The following is a 14888-nucleotide window of genomic DNA, read 5'->3' as shown; positions in this document are numbered from 1 at the left end:
ATGTTTTGACATTTATAGCCTTAATCGTCACGGCTCGGCACTGCTTAGAATAGAATAGAATAGAATAGAAAGTGAAGTCAAGTCAAAAATTGGTCAGCGGTCATAGCAGCTGGGACTCTATACTGAAAGCTGAATTGAGGCTGAAAAAAAAGCAGGCCTTTGAAAAGCACTCAGAAGCTCACAGCCAAAATGTATGGTATACGCTCTTCACAAGCCTGTCTCTTTCTGTCCATCAAAAAGTTTCCTCGTGCAGCTCTGGGACCTGTGGCGTTGGCCTTTGATTTTAATACTGAGAGCATAATTTATGTAAGATGTTTGAATGGCTTTTGGTGTACGGCTAGATTAAAGAGAGCCCCATGTAGCAGAACAAAAAACTATTCTGAGGCGTTTGGGAGGGAGTTGACAAAGCAGGGGGGAGAGAACACGGTGGGGTGTGTGTTGGGGGGGCTGTGTTGAGGGAAAAATTGCTTTCAGGATAACACTGTTAATGCAGTGCATATGGATGTGTTTGCATAACTGTTTCAAACAGCTAAACGAATTTACACATGCGAGCATGTAAGTGATGCTTATTCAGTGTTTATGTCCATCTGAGCGAGATTTATTATGGGCAAATCCAAAATCGGGGTCAAGACAGTCCAGGGTCATAGAGCCAATACATAGACCAGGAGGGACAGACATAGCGCCAAAATGAAACAGGATAAAACAAACAACGGAGGCCAGAAGAAACACTAAACAAAACAATTCAAATGGGACTTATCAAACAACACATCCAATACATACATCCAACATATCAAACATAGACCAGCGAAAACACAGGGCTTACCTACATGAGGGTAAACAAGGGACAGGTGGAAACACAGGTGGAGACAGTCAGGGGTGGAGTCACGAAACAAGAGGGCAGGACTGAAAACCAAAGCAAAAGCACATGGACAGGACTGGGAAGTAAACACAACAGGAGCACATGGAGGAGTGGGAGGAGCCAAGCGTGACACCTTTCGCGTGCTACAGGTAAACCAAGGCCGGTATGACTTCACTACTTAGTTGACTACTGTTACATTGTTTACTGAAAAGCATTTCGATTATTCTCACGAAACCCTTAAAACATATCCAGAAATGATGAAGTGCCATAAGGCTTACACAGAGAAAACATATTCATATATTCTCTTTACCGTAAATCTGCTCATATATGTGTTCATCAGTGCTGATATGTAGCATTTTTTCACTTTGTTCCTTGTAAACCGTAAGGATGTAAACCAAAACAGCAAAATGTTATGTGGTACAAGTAAAAAGTTAAATGTTAATTGTTGTCACAGTGTTGTAGTAATGACATAAAATCTTTGGACTAAGTTTTCTAAAGCGGATTATTTTTATGGCCTCAACCACAGGAGTGAAATTCAGGGTTCAGCCAAACCACAAATCTCTATACAGATACAATTGAATTGAATTGAATTGAATTGAATTGAATTGAACTGAACAGCTGGGGTAGGCTCCAGCACCCCCCACGACCCAGCAGGAGAAGTGGCTTAGAAGATGTGTGTGTGTGTGTGTGTGAATTGAATTGAATTGAATCAAACCGAACCTAACTGAACCGAACCGAACTGAAGCCATATCACACCCTATGCTTCTAGCACTGTGAGGGTCCATTTCTGATTAGCTGTTTGGTGACAACATGTGTTGTAATAAGCTCAGATACAGATACATTTGAATTGAACTGAATTGAATTGAATTGAATTGAACCAAAGCCATATCACACCCTATGCTTCCAATATTGTATCTGTTGCTTCTAGTGTGCACAGTTGAAAAAGAAACCTAAGAAGCCATACTGGTTTAATTTGTTGATTAATGGTTAATGATTATATAGCAGTGAACTCCAAAGAAATAATATGAGCATTACTCCAATTTAAATAACCGTGCATTTTTTTCTGTGTGCTTTCAGTTCAACCACGTAGATCCCTTTGAAATAGACTGAGATCAGATTTCCCCTTTTTTAGTGGTGCAGGCTGTTCCCGGCACATATACCGCCAAGAAAGGGTTAACAAAATCCCCGCTAAGCCAAAAAGATCAAGTAGTTCTATCTACGTTTCATAAGACAGACCTGGCCTATACACTATATATAGTACAATATAAGACAAAATATACGTCCCCTTCATTCCTCTCAGGCTCTGATGGCTCATGAGCATGCACATACATGCACTGAGCCAGACTGTGGTCAATTCATGCCACTGTTTATTCAGTTGTCTCTGGGTGTATATAGCATGACTTTAGCGTTCAAACACACTGACATGTCTTCTATAGGCAGGATCTTTTTCAGCCATTAATACTTTAATAGGGCACCATGTGGTGTAAAAATGCAGACCCTCGGCCTGCATGTGTTTTTGTTGCATTTAACAGACACTGAGACGCCAGAGGACACACTGCTCCTCTTCACCCCACCACTGCGTGTATGCATACACGAGAGAAGAACGTGTTGTAGTTGAAAACAAATGCACAAAGAGTTTTATGAGGTAAGTCACAGATAAAGTGTATCAATAATTATTCATTATTCACAAATCTCGTCACAGAATACCTGTTGATTTGTGTCTGTCTGAAGAACGGTTTGGCCAAAAATGACATTTTTCCCATGATCATAAATACAGTCAGTCAGACCCGTTTGATGGCTGAAGTTTGCCTCTTTAGTTTTGCACGGGAACTACAAAGCTAATGTAGTTAATAAGCAATAGACGTTGAAGGTGGGCGATACGGCAAAATGTGATACAATACTTGAGGATACTATCACGATACTTTTGATGATACACAATGTGTCACAATATCTATGACACAGTGTCTGATATCCATTAAGTTAGAAAAGATAAATTAAGCTCACTTCTTAAATATACTATCAAAAACTATGAATCTAAATACTATTCATTTCACACTGCGCTGCACTAAATCAAATTAAACAGAACTAATTATGCTCTCTTTAATCAAACAAGCAGTTGGTAAATGATTTTTAAGTACTGACAATATCCATGATGTGCTCAGCATATTGTGACTTATTGTGATGTTATTTATCACAGTAGTCCTTGATGAGCAAAAAATGTACCTGCACAGAAACTTTATTTTTAGCAGTATGTTTTTTGCAAATTTTGAAAATGCTTATAAAAACCAGCACGGAAAATCCAATAATGGAGGAAAATGCATGGATGAGGTGGAAAAGTTAGTTTATCAATAAAAGTGAAAATTGGTGATGGATGTTTCAAGTAAGTGAAAATTCATGTTTTGCACTACATCTTTTCAGAAATGTTTGCTGTATATAGCATCTTTTAGGATTATTTGCGCAAAACTGTAGTTGATAAAAACACATTCATTTACTTGTTCTTTTACCAACTTTTTAGTTTGAATTTAGTTTTTGAGTTTTTGCGTTTGAATGGAAACCCAGCTTGCCATTAAGAAACCACATGAGCAAGTCTATGTGAAATTACGAGTGGTGAGGTAGGCATACAGCTAGCACAGTGCTAACTAGTGTGTAATCCTGCGCTCCAGTGGTGTCAGAAATGGGGAAGTACCAGTTTCCAAGTTGCAAACTGCACTCCAATGACCAGCAAAGTCATGTTTATAACTGGTAAACTCAGGATTCTAGATGAAACATGAGTTTACAAGATGTGATGTGTGACCTTTCACTTTTTACGGTGAAAAATGCTAAACTAGAAGTGAAAGTGAAAAAATACTTCTAGATCTACGTGCTTTTTAATACAGCAGGATAAAAAAAGCGGATATGTTTTCTCTAGACCTCCATGCAAACGGAGTGATGTCTTATTTACCAGTTAACCATCCTTCTGATAAGCACCCAAATGCAGCATAAGTTATTACTGCTTGTTAGCTTCATTGGCCTCATAGCTCCAAAAGAAGCAAACTTTGGGTGCCAAACATGTCTACACTTAGCTTAGAGGTCTGCTACCTGACCCAAGTCCATCTAGATCCAACATAATATAGAGTTTTTGGCCAATTTTTCACATCCAATGTCATACATGGTACAGTTGTTTCTATCAGAAGGAACGTGCCTATGAAAATAATGCACACTTTAGCTACGTTCACATTACAAACCTCATTGCTCAAGTCAGATTTCTTCCTCAAATCAAATGGTTTACATTAATTTAGGCCAGTGACTCAAGTCATTACTGTGAACAAACCGGCGTCCTGAAATGACCAGCATGCGCACGTCCTACTCAGTAACGTCATATGAATCACATGCATCACCATCACAAATTAACGAGCAGAACGAGCTTCGCTGAGAAGATCATTAACTCTGATCAGCTCTCAGCTTCATTATTAGAGCCAGGAGAAAAAGGTGAGATGTGTTTCTTGTCCACCGTTTACAGGCTTTAACTGCATGATCTAGGACCACATATGAAAATGACTCAGGTCGGATTTGAAAAGATCAGATTTTTGCGTCCACACAGCCCTGAAAACATCAGATCTGAGTCACATTAGGGCAAAGAATCAGATTTGTGCCACTTCAACCTGGTAATGTGAACGCAGCCTTTCACACATTTTCCTCTCGCTAATGGTCTTGCTAATTGCTCACCATGACTGAAATAAAAAGAAAGTCTGTCATTATTGCTGGCAGGCTTTTCATATGTAGCTGTGCTGTTCGGGCCTGTGCATCTGGTCTCAAAGTCTTGGGTGCGGTCAACTCTAGACTTCAGTTTCACGCCAGTGCAGACATTGAATTTGAGTTGAGGGGAAGGCTGTGTATGTCTCATATTTGTTCGAACCACCAATAAGTACAGATGATCTCTTTTAAAGGCTTTAGATGACATGACGGCAAATAAGACAGCTCGCATTTAGCGTGAGCGTCAGTGTTGAACTAAAACATGGTTTTGCGATGCAGTAAGTTTTGCATGCACACACATGCCAGGCAGAATGGAGCAGGTGGAGGGCTAATCTAATATGTCTGCTCTTTTTAGGTTCAGCTCTTTTGAATTGAGCCAGTTCAGTGAGCTGCTGCACCTCCAGGAGTGTGGAGTCCAACTGGAGGGGGAGAGCCAATGAAAGCGAGACTATGAAGAGAGAAAGTGAGGGAGATGCTGGAGGGGCGACCAAGAGAGAGGGAGGGACTGCACGAGAGGCAGAAAGAGAGAGAGAGAGAGAGAGAGAGAGAGAGATTGATAGTAGGAGTGGGCTGATGTACAGAAGATGAATGAATGGAGGTAAAAGGTAAAAGTGAATAATAATGAAGAGAATAGAGTTACACAAACTCTCTCTCCCTCCCTCTCTCTCTCTCTCTCTCTCTCTCTCTCTCTCTCTCCATCTCTGTGTGAGCGGGTGTGAAAGAGTGAGTGAGGGAGCGCTGTGCGGTATGGCTGGTATTGTTTCTGTGACAGAGATCAGTGGCTGGATGAATGCGCTTTATTTTGTGGCGGGGGGCTGCTCTCCCAGGCTAATAAAATGCACGGGCTTCCCGCTGCCTGCAGTGGCGTGCTGGGCACAGCGGGGGGCTGCGCTTTTTTGTGTTCCCCTGCCCAAATTATGGAACCGTCAATAACCCACCCTGGAACCCGTCAATAGAACCGCGCTTCATGACTGATGGGAGACCAACTTCAAGGCTAATGCAAAAAAAAAAAGAAAAAAAGAAAAAAAAGTGAAAAAGAGAGAAGGGGGGGGGGGGGGGGGGGGGGGGGGGGGGGGGGGGGGTAGTGAGTGAGAGAGAAAAACCTGACCTGTTTTTAACCAAATAAGCTCTATGCATGTGTCTGACATGGAGGGTTTGTTGTGAGGGGTTGTTTGTGGAGTGATGGCTTTTGTGAACGGGAGGCACCCAATGGCACAACAAACCACAGCCAAAGTCTCTCTCTCTCTCTCTCTCTCTCTCTCTCTCTCTCTCTCTCTCTCTCTCTCTCTCTCTCTCTCTCTCTCTCTCTCTCTCTCTCTAACCATGTGGGAGGGAACGTGCCACCATCAACCATGTTGTTGATTTGCCTTGATCTAAACGGTGACATGCCTTCAGGGTGAAGCCTGAGATGCACTCTGCTGCCTTAGCGTTAGGATTAGCAAGCATGGCCCACTTCATCCAAGCAGGGACTTCCAAGAACAAGTAGAATGCGTGTTCATCTTTTTCACTGTCTGAGGTGGAAAAGGCCTAGAGATGCGTACTTGGACTGGATACTTATGCACAAATCGGCATCTACCTAAGATTTTATAATCACACATCACAAGAACTAGCGCAACACAGCGAATCCATTTACAAACTGTTAGCGTTCCTTGCTATGCTAATGTGCATGTAGTGTCAGAGCTGGTCGTAAAAACTCCAGTAAAAGTGTGCCAGTAGTGCAGTGGAGCTTCTTCGTAGAATCCTGTATTTTTTTGGGAGTAACTATTTATTTTGAAATATAATTTTCATGTCCTTGTATGTGATTTGCATGCTTCCAGTCACAACTCACATCGCAGCTTCGCTGGAAACCGAAGCTAATGCAAAAACGAGACTGCTGTTTTTCTATTGGATGGTTTCTAATGGATCGCTTTCAAGCACCATTAGCCGTTTATCATTTTAATCAAGCTTGACCAGATATATCTTGTATGGAAGCCTGTTTCCACCACTGGATAAAAATACGTCGTAGCAATGAGAATGTTTTCCATGATTATGACTTAGTTTGTCCTAATTTAGACAGCATCTCATTATTATGACTTGCTACCTCATAATAATGAGATTCTCTCAAATGACTTAGGATTTCATAATGAGAACGCAAGTCATCATTTTGAGATGTAAGGTCGTAATTAGGAGACAGTAAGTCATAATTAAGAATTTGGAGAAAGTAAGTTTGAATTATGAGATGCTAAGTCATAATTCTGAAATTTGAGAACGTTAGTCAGAATTACGAGAAAGTCTTAATTATGAGATACTATGTCATAGTTTTGAGATACGAAGTCATAATTATTAGAAAGTTTCTCATTATTATGACTTGCTATCTTGTAATAATGACATTCTGTCTCAGAAGTTTGACTTATGATTTCATAATAAAGAGAAAGTAAATATTTGTGGGAAAGTAAGTCATAATTCTGAGAAAGGAAGTCATAATTATGAGATTCCAAGTCTTAATTATGAGATGTTATGTCATATGTTTGAGATACTAAGTCATAATTGTGAAAAAATGGCTATATATATATTTTTCTTCATATTCACATTTACTATGATTAACTATTTTTCCTTTAAATAAAGTACTAAAAGGGCTGTTGGATTTTCTCGTGTACTTTCCATAGTAACGTAGTAACATGACGATTAACGTAGAAGTAATGAGTAGTGAGATTTCCTTAAAAATGTATTCTTATAAGACTTTTTAACTGAATTAAAAAAGAGTGGATTTACACTTTTGTCTCATGTTTTTGAGCCTCTGCCATTAATATAACTGTTTCATATTAATTTCCCTGCTAGCAGCGCTCTCTGTGTTTGTACTTTTCCTTAAAAATGTACTTTAGTAGAAGTAAAGTTATGATCAGAATACTCATGGAGCTAAATGGAAAGTAGCACCTTGTCGCATTGGCATCAACATGAAACGAGTAAAGCTGATGAGCTCATTGCCAATGACATGTTGAGTGAGCAGGCAGGTGTAGCACTGTTGGAGGTGTGGCGTCGCCCCTGGTTCCTCCGCTTGCTGCTATTTTTTTTGTCCTACTGATCTACTGAAAGCTTTTTTCTGCAGTGCACTGAATATCCACGCGTTACCCTCACACATCCCTAATATCAACATGTTTCAGCGTTTATGCGAGTTTGGAGTGGACACTTATTAGCGAGTGGACATTTGCAACTGTGGAACTTCCTAAGGAAATGGCTCAGTTTTCCATCTTTGGAAATTTTACAATGGGAATCCCATAGGACACATCAGAGCGCTGCCAGAAGCAGCATCACAGTGAATTATTAAACATCAAGTTTCAAATCACTGGTTTAAAGAAGAGAGCGGCAGGCAGGGGGGTTTGGAGGGGAGAAACCCTTCTGTCCTGCTTCACTACCACCAAACAAGAAAGGATAAAAATAATAAAAAAAAATTTTAAAAAAGGGAAAGTGAAACTTTTCTCTGTTGTCTCTTTCTTTCTCTCCGGCTCGGAGTTTTTCTGGATCTTCTGACGGCTGGAAACACCGCACACTCGTTCAAAGGGCCAGAGTCTCAGAAGCCACCTAGCAGCATGAGGATTCAGATATGCAAATGAACCAGCAGGGGAGACTCTCTCTCTCTCTCTCTCTCTCTCTCTCTCTCTCTCTCTCTCTCTCTCTCTCTCTCTCACACACTCTCTCTTTCACTTCACTCTCTCTCTCTTTCTCTCTCTCTGTTTCTTCTCTCATACACTCCCTCTTTCACTTCATTCTCTCTCTCTCTTTGTTTCTTCTCTCACACACTCTCTCTTTCACTTCACTCACTCTCTCTCTCCCTCTAACTTTACTCGCTTTCTCCTCTCACGCTCTCTTACTCTGTCTGTATCTATATGTCTATCTCTCTGTTGTTGCTCTCTCTTTCTCTCTCTTTTACTCTTTTCTATACATTTTATCTTTCACGCTTTTCTCCCTCATAGATTCTCTCTTTCTATATCTAGCTCTCACTCTTTCTATCTGTATATCCATCTCTTTACATCTATTATTGTTTTTTATCTCCTTCTTTTCTCTTTTCTGCGACTTTCTCTCACTCTTTCTCACTGTACCTACATCTCATCACTTCTTTTTCTCTTTATTTTTAGTCCCTCAGTCTCTGAACCATTTTTCACTCTCTTACAATCTCTCTTTTCTCTCCTGCTTTCTCCCTTTATCTCTCTCGCTCTTTCTCTTTGCTTCCACTTTGCTTTCACTTCACTGTCATCCTCTTTTCTCTAACTTTTCTTGCCCTCTCCTCTCCTCTCTTTTCCCTTTTCCTATCTTTTTCTTTCTATCTCCTTTTCTTTCTATCTTCTTTTTCATTGTCTGTATTTCATCTCTTCTTTTTCTGTCTCATTTTCTGTCTTGTTTCCTTCTCTTTCTCTTCTTTTGCTCTTCCTCTCCTCTCTCCTCCCTCCCTTTTCTCTATCTGTCCTTTACTCTTTCTGTCTATACATCCATTTTTTTCCTCTGAGATTTGTTTATAACATCACTTTGTGTTTATTGTTACTTTGCTTTTAAGACTGATTTCCAGTAGTATGCAAAATTTTGACCAGGTGATTTTCTAAGTGAAAATATGTGGACAAGCCCATCAATTATATTTATCTGCTCAGTTTAACACATCGCAATAAACAGTGTATTAAAGTGTGCAGTAGTGGTTCTTATGTGTTCACTTATTTACACTTAGAAAATCAACACAACATTTGACTCGGGTTGTTCAAACTTTCGCATACGTCTGTATCCAAAAAACAGTGAATTCAATACAGGCTGTTTTTGCATTAATTTGCATTAATTCCCATATATGGACCGTGTGGACCAGGAAGTGAACAGTTGGGTTTGAAACTTTGTCACAGTTTACATTCTACATCAAACTGAATATGATTTGGTTTTCCATGTATTACACTAGTTTCAAGTTTCAAGTTTATTTAGGGTCATTTGCACAACATGTCAGGACAGTTATGCACTGAAATGCTTGTGGTGAGACTCAGGTAATCACTCTACAGAAAATAAGTAAGTAAGTAAAAAAAACATATATATATATATAAAATGTACATACACATACATATAAAATTTTTAAAAATTAAATATATTAAATATAACACAAAATCTAGAGAAAATATACACAAAATATAGAGACAATATACACAAGACATAGAGACAGTATACACTTTAAAGTGACTTGAGTGACTGTGGTGTTGCTCTTTAAAGTGGCTCAGTGTTAAGGTGTTATAGTCCATAGCAGAGATGATGTGATATAATAATAACAATACTGACAGAGTGACTGAGTGAAATGGTAGTTGGGGACGGACCCACAGCTTCACAAGTTGTTCAGAAGCCTGACAGCCTGTGGGTAGAAACTGTTCATTAGCCGGGTTGTTTCAGCCTGGATGCTGCGGAATCTCCTGCCTGATGGCAGGAGGGTGAACAGGCCGTGTGCGGGGTGGCTTCTGTCTGACCGGATCGTTTTGATCTTCCTGAGGCAGCGGGACTGGTAGATGTCCTGTAAGGCTGGTAGTCTGTTGCCTATGATGACTTCTGCCGTCCTCACCACTCCTCTAAGGGCCTTGCGGTCGCAGGCGTTGCAGCTGCTGTACCAGACAGTGACGCAGCCCATGAAGATGCTCTCTATGGTGCCTCTGTAGAAGTTGGTGAGGATCTGAGGAGGCAGACCAAACTTCCTGAGCCTACGCAGGAAGAAGAGACACTGACGGGCAGATCTCACAATAGTGTTGGTGTGGTGGGTCCAGGTGAGGTCATCAGTGAGGTGTACGCCGAGAAACTTCACACTGCTGGCTCTCTCCACTTCAGCTCCATTGATGAATAGGGGAGAGTGACCACCACTCTGCCGCTTCCTGTAGTCCACAATCATCTCCTTTGTTTTGCTGATGTTGAGACAGAAATTGTTGTCATGGCACCACTCTGGCAGAATGCTGACCACGTCTCTGTAGGCCTAAAAGATTACCCTGGTTAAGTGATTAATGTAAACAAGGTTTCTAGAATCCTTGTTTTTGTTTATTGTTGTGGTTGTTGTTTTATGTAAATAGGCCTACATTCATATTCAGCCAGTTCGCAAACCTGCATGCTTCATCTTTCATCTACATTTCTTTTGTGCTTTTCAGTCTGTTAGCACAACGCTATGAAGCTAACGGTCGGCCTACACTACTTGAAAGTTTGACCATAGACACAGTAACTGAGGAAGGCAGAACTTTCCTGTTGTTGCACTCGTTCTGTTTTTCTCTTTGTTATTCCACTTATTCCATTAGCTTTATCGAGTGTGTTCACATGCACTCAGATTTCTGCAGTTATCTGATTATTTAAATGGTCATATAAACACCGTACTCTGATTTAGAAATCCCATTAAGAAATCTGATAAAGAGAGCCGGATTTTAGCTCAGTAATCCGATTTCTCTGTGTGTGTACTGTATAGTCCTACTCTGATTTCTTTCGGATTTCTCAGTCTGCGCATGTGTGGAACAGAGTGTTGTGCTGGAAATAAGTGAGCAGCTTTGCTCAGTTATTTTTCATTCAAATATTCTTCATCTTCCAGATGATGTTCATATGTTCAAAACCCCAGGGGATGAAAATTGAGTTTACATTATGTTTACATCACGTTTTTTATTGGCTGGTTGTAAAGCAGAAATCTGATTACTGTCTGACTCATGTAGACCCGGAGTTTCACAGTCTGATTACCTAAGTGCTTGTAGAAGCATTGATCATATTACTGACAAAATCTGGATTATTAAGTGTATGTAAACGCTCTCATTGTTTCATATGTAAATGACTTCTGTTCTGTTTGGCTACCTTGCATCTCAAAAAAGCACCCCTTATAACCTCAGTGTGAACAGCTGAATTTGGCTTAGTTTGTACTTGCTGTGTTGGCGTGGGGCAGTCGTGGGCTGGAGATTAGGGAACCAGCCTTGTGACCGAAAGGTCACTGGTTCGATCCCCTGAGCCGACAGTACGTGGTTGAAGTGCCCTTGAGCAAGGCATCCAACCCCCAAGTGCTTCCTGGGCAATGTGGATAGGTCTGCCCACCGCTCTGGGCAAGTGTGCTCACTGCCCCCTAGTGTGTGGGTTAAATGCAGAGGTCTAATTCCTCTGTGTGCAAACACAGTTGGCTAAAGGTTCTGAATTAGAATGAATTGCTCCTCTTGCTGCACAAGTGAACTGAAATAAACACGTAATTTGTATTATTTTGAAAAAAAAAAGTTTTAACAATACTGTAACTAAATGTGGTCACACTCATAAAGCAGACTGAAATTATTTGAATTCGTTTAAGTAAAAGAAACATGAAAAGTATTAGAGAGGAAAGTGTGAATGTGCAGAAAAAGTGAAAGAAAGCAGTTTGGCATGAGTGTGTCTACATGCATTTGAGAGAGGGAGAGAGTGAGAGAGAGAAAGAGAGAGAGAGAGAGAGGGAGAGAAAGAGAGGTGTGTGAGTGTGTGTAAGTAAGTGAGAGAGGGCCTCTTGTCTCTTTATGGCAGCTATGGCAGCGTTAGCGTTAGCGCTAAGTCCCCCATGACTCTCTTTTCTCCATCTCCAGGACACATGCTGAGCAGGAACCTGAGCTGATTGGGTTTCATTCAGTACCCTACCCCCCCGACCCCACCCCACCCCCCCAACACACACACACACACACACACACACACACACACTCTCACACATACACCTCATCTCCAGCTGGCTGAGAGCAATTGTTGAGGCGCTAAAGGGTCGCGTTGGGGTCACCCACTGTGGCGCGGCTAAGCTAACTCCCCTGTTGTCCTGCACCCCTCCTGCAGGTTGCTAGGGTCCGGTATTTGCTCTCCAGGGTCTGAGTGGAATGACACAGCCGCAGAGCCCCTGCTGGATCTCCACTAGCAATCCTTTTTGTGTTAGCAGTTGTTATTGGGGCACATTAGCACACACACACACACACACACACACACATATGTGTGCTTTCTTCAGAAACCCAATGGACAGACTGCATTGAAATATGCGGTGCTTATTTTGCCCCTTACAGCACACGTCCACTTGCACCTTCGCCTCGCCGCATCATACAGTGAAGGTCTGGAGAGAAGACATTAACGTGGGTCAAAGTTGACGTGGTTGTATTGACGTGGTAGATTACTTGCTAAAGTAGCTAGCTAAATTATTAGTGAGATTAAGCGAGAGAACATTCTAGTTTGTGAGGATGAAAATCTTTGAAGCATAAAAATATGTTTGTATTTTACTCTCATTATAAGCTTATGCACAACAACAAACAGCACAGCGGATTGTTTATTGCCCCAAATATGTTCAGTACCGTTCCTGTTTTTCCGTAACGAAATATCTACAGACAAAAGTGCAAGTGGACGCTAATTTGCTGGCATTACTGATACTGAGTGCTGATTGGTTGGCATTACTGATACTGAGTGCTGATTTGCTGGCATTACTGATACTGAGTGCTGATTGGCTGGCGTTACTGCTGTTGAGTGCTGATTGGTTGGCATTACTGCTACTGAGTGCTGATTTGCTGGCATTACTGCTGCTGATTGCTGATTGGCTGGCATTACTGATACTGAGTGCTGATTGGTTGGCATTACTGATACTGAGTGCTGATTTGCTGGCATTACTGATACTGAGTGCTGATTGGCTGGCGTTACTGCTGTTGAGTGCTGATTGGTTGGCATTACTGCTACTGAGTGCTGATTTGCTGGCATTACTGCTGCTGATTGCTGATTGGCTGGCATAACTGCTACTGAGTGCTAATTGGTTGGCAAGCTGATCAGCTCATTGGCTGAGTAAAGCCCTTCATTCTCACTGATGTTATGAACATACTTATGTACTTTGGAAAGTCCTATAACCTATAATAAAGGAGTTCAGTAGTGCTTAAAATATAACAGCAGCGTTCAGAAATTTTGTGCCTTTTCCTTTATATAAAGACGATTAAGCATTTTCAGAGCATAATTTTGCTCAAAAGCTCCATAGAACCTGTTCATTATGGACTCATTCAGGAGAAATGAGAAATTCTCTGATAACACTGTTTTTTTTCACTATAGCTGTATTGTCAGCATTGCTGCTGCCGAGTGCTGATCGGTTGGCTGTCTGAGTAAAGAGGTTTGTACTCACTGTGTGTAAAAGGTTAACAAGTTTCTAAAAAGTTTCTACCTGTCTTCAGCACATACAATAGAAAAAGGGACGCATTAGAAAACTTCAGATATGATAAAGTTGGATCTGCAGCTTGTTTGGCCAGATTCTGAAGAATACTGACCACCTACATCAAATTCCCCAATCGGTCGTTGCCCCTAAAAGAGCTTTTCGCTCAGCTGTAATGACATAACAACTCAAAAAACTGGAATTAACCAGAAACAAACAGAATACAATTCAACAAATCAGACGGGCTGTGAAATGCCATAATCTGACTAATACTGCACACAGCAGTTGCTGAATAATGACGTGAGAATGCTCGGATTTGAGGGGTTCGTTTCCTAAGTAGGTAAGCAGTAAGAACAGAAGAGAACGACTCAGTTTTGAACTCTCTTATTAAGGACACAGCGCCTTTGAATTCTCACTGTCACACAAACATGCAGACGGATGAGGACAGAACACTGTCTATTCATCTGGGGCTCATGCAAACTTTAGCTTGGTTTTTTTTAGGTGGAGCTGCCCTTTCAAAAGTGATCCGTTCCCCGAGGAGATTCCTACCCTAAAGACAAACAGACTGTATTTATTCCCTTTTAGAGCGGGACCGTGTTTACTGGCCTTAGAGGAGGAACAGAAGAGACAGCAGAGCACGCCTTCTCTCTAATCTCTCTCTCTCTCTGTTTTCTCTCCCTCTCTCTCTTTTATCTATCTTTCTCTCTGTTCCTCTGTTTCTTCCTGTCTATCTCTTTCTATCTCTCTACCTTCTGTCTTTCTGTTCCTCTCTCCATCTCTTGCTCACTTTTTGACTCTCTCTTTCTCTCTCGTTCTGTATATCTCTACCTCTCTCTGTTTACTTACTTTCTACCCTCTGTCTTTCTCTGTCTCCCTCTCACTCTTTCTTGCTCTCTCTTTCTTCCTTCTATTTTTATCTCTCTCTGTCTTCCTGCCTTCATCTCACTCCATTCTGACTCTTTTCTATGCCTCTCACTCTGCTTCTCTCTTTCTCTCTCAATGCTGTTCTGTCTCTCTCTCTCTCTCTCTCTTCCTGTCCTGATCTCTCTCCATTCTGACTCTTTTTCTATGCCTCTCACTCTGCTTCTCTCTCTCTCTCAATGCTATTCTGTCTTCCTTTCTCTCTCTCTATCCCTCTCTCTCTCACTCTCACGCTCTCTCTGTGTGTGTGTG

The sequence above is a fragment of the Pygocentrus nattereri genome, chromosome 29 (assembly GCF_015220715.1).
Source record: "Pygocentrus nattereri isolate fPygNat1 chromosome 29, fPygNat1.pri, whole genome shotgun sequence".
Lineage (NCBI taxonomy): Eukaryota > Metazoa > Chordata > Actinopteri > Characiformes > Serrasalmidae > Pygocentrus > Pygocentrus nattereri.
This window is presented reverse-complemented; position numbering follows the sequence as displayed.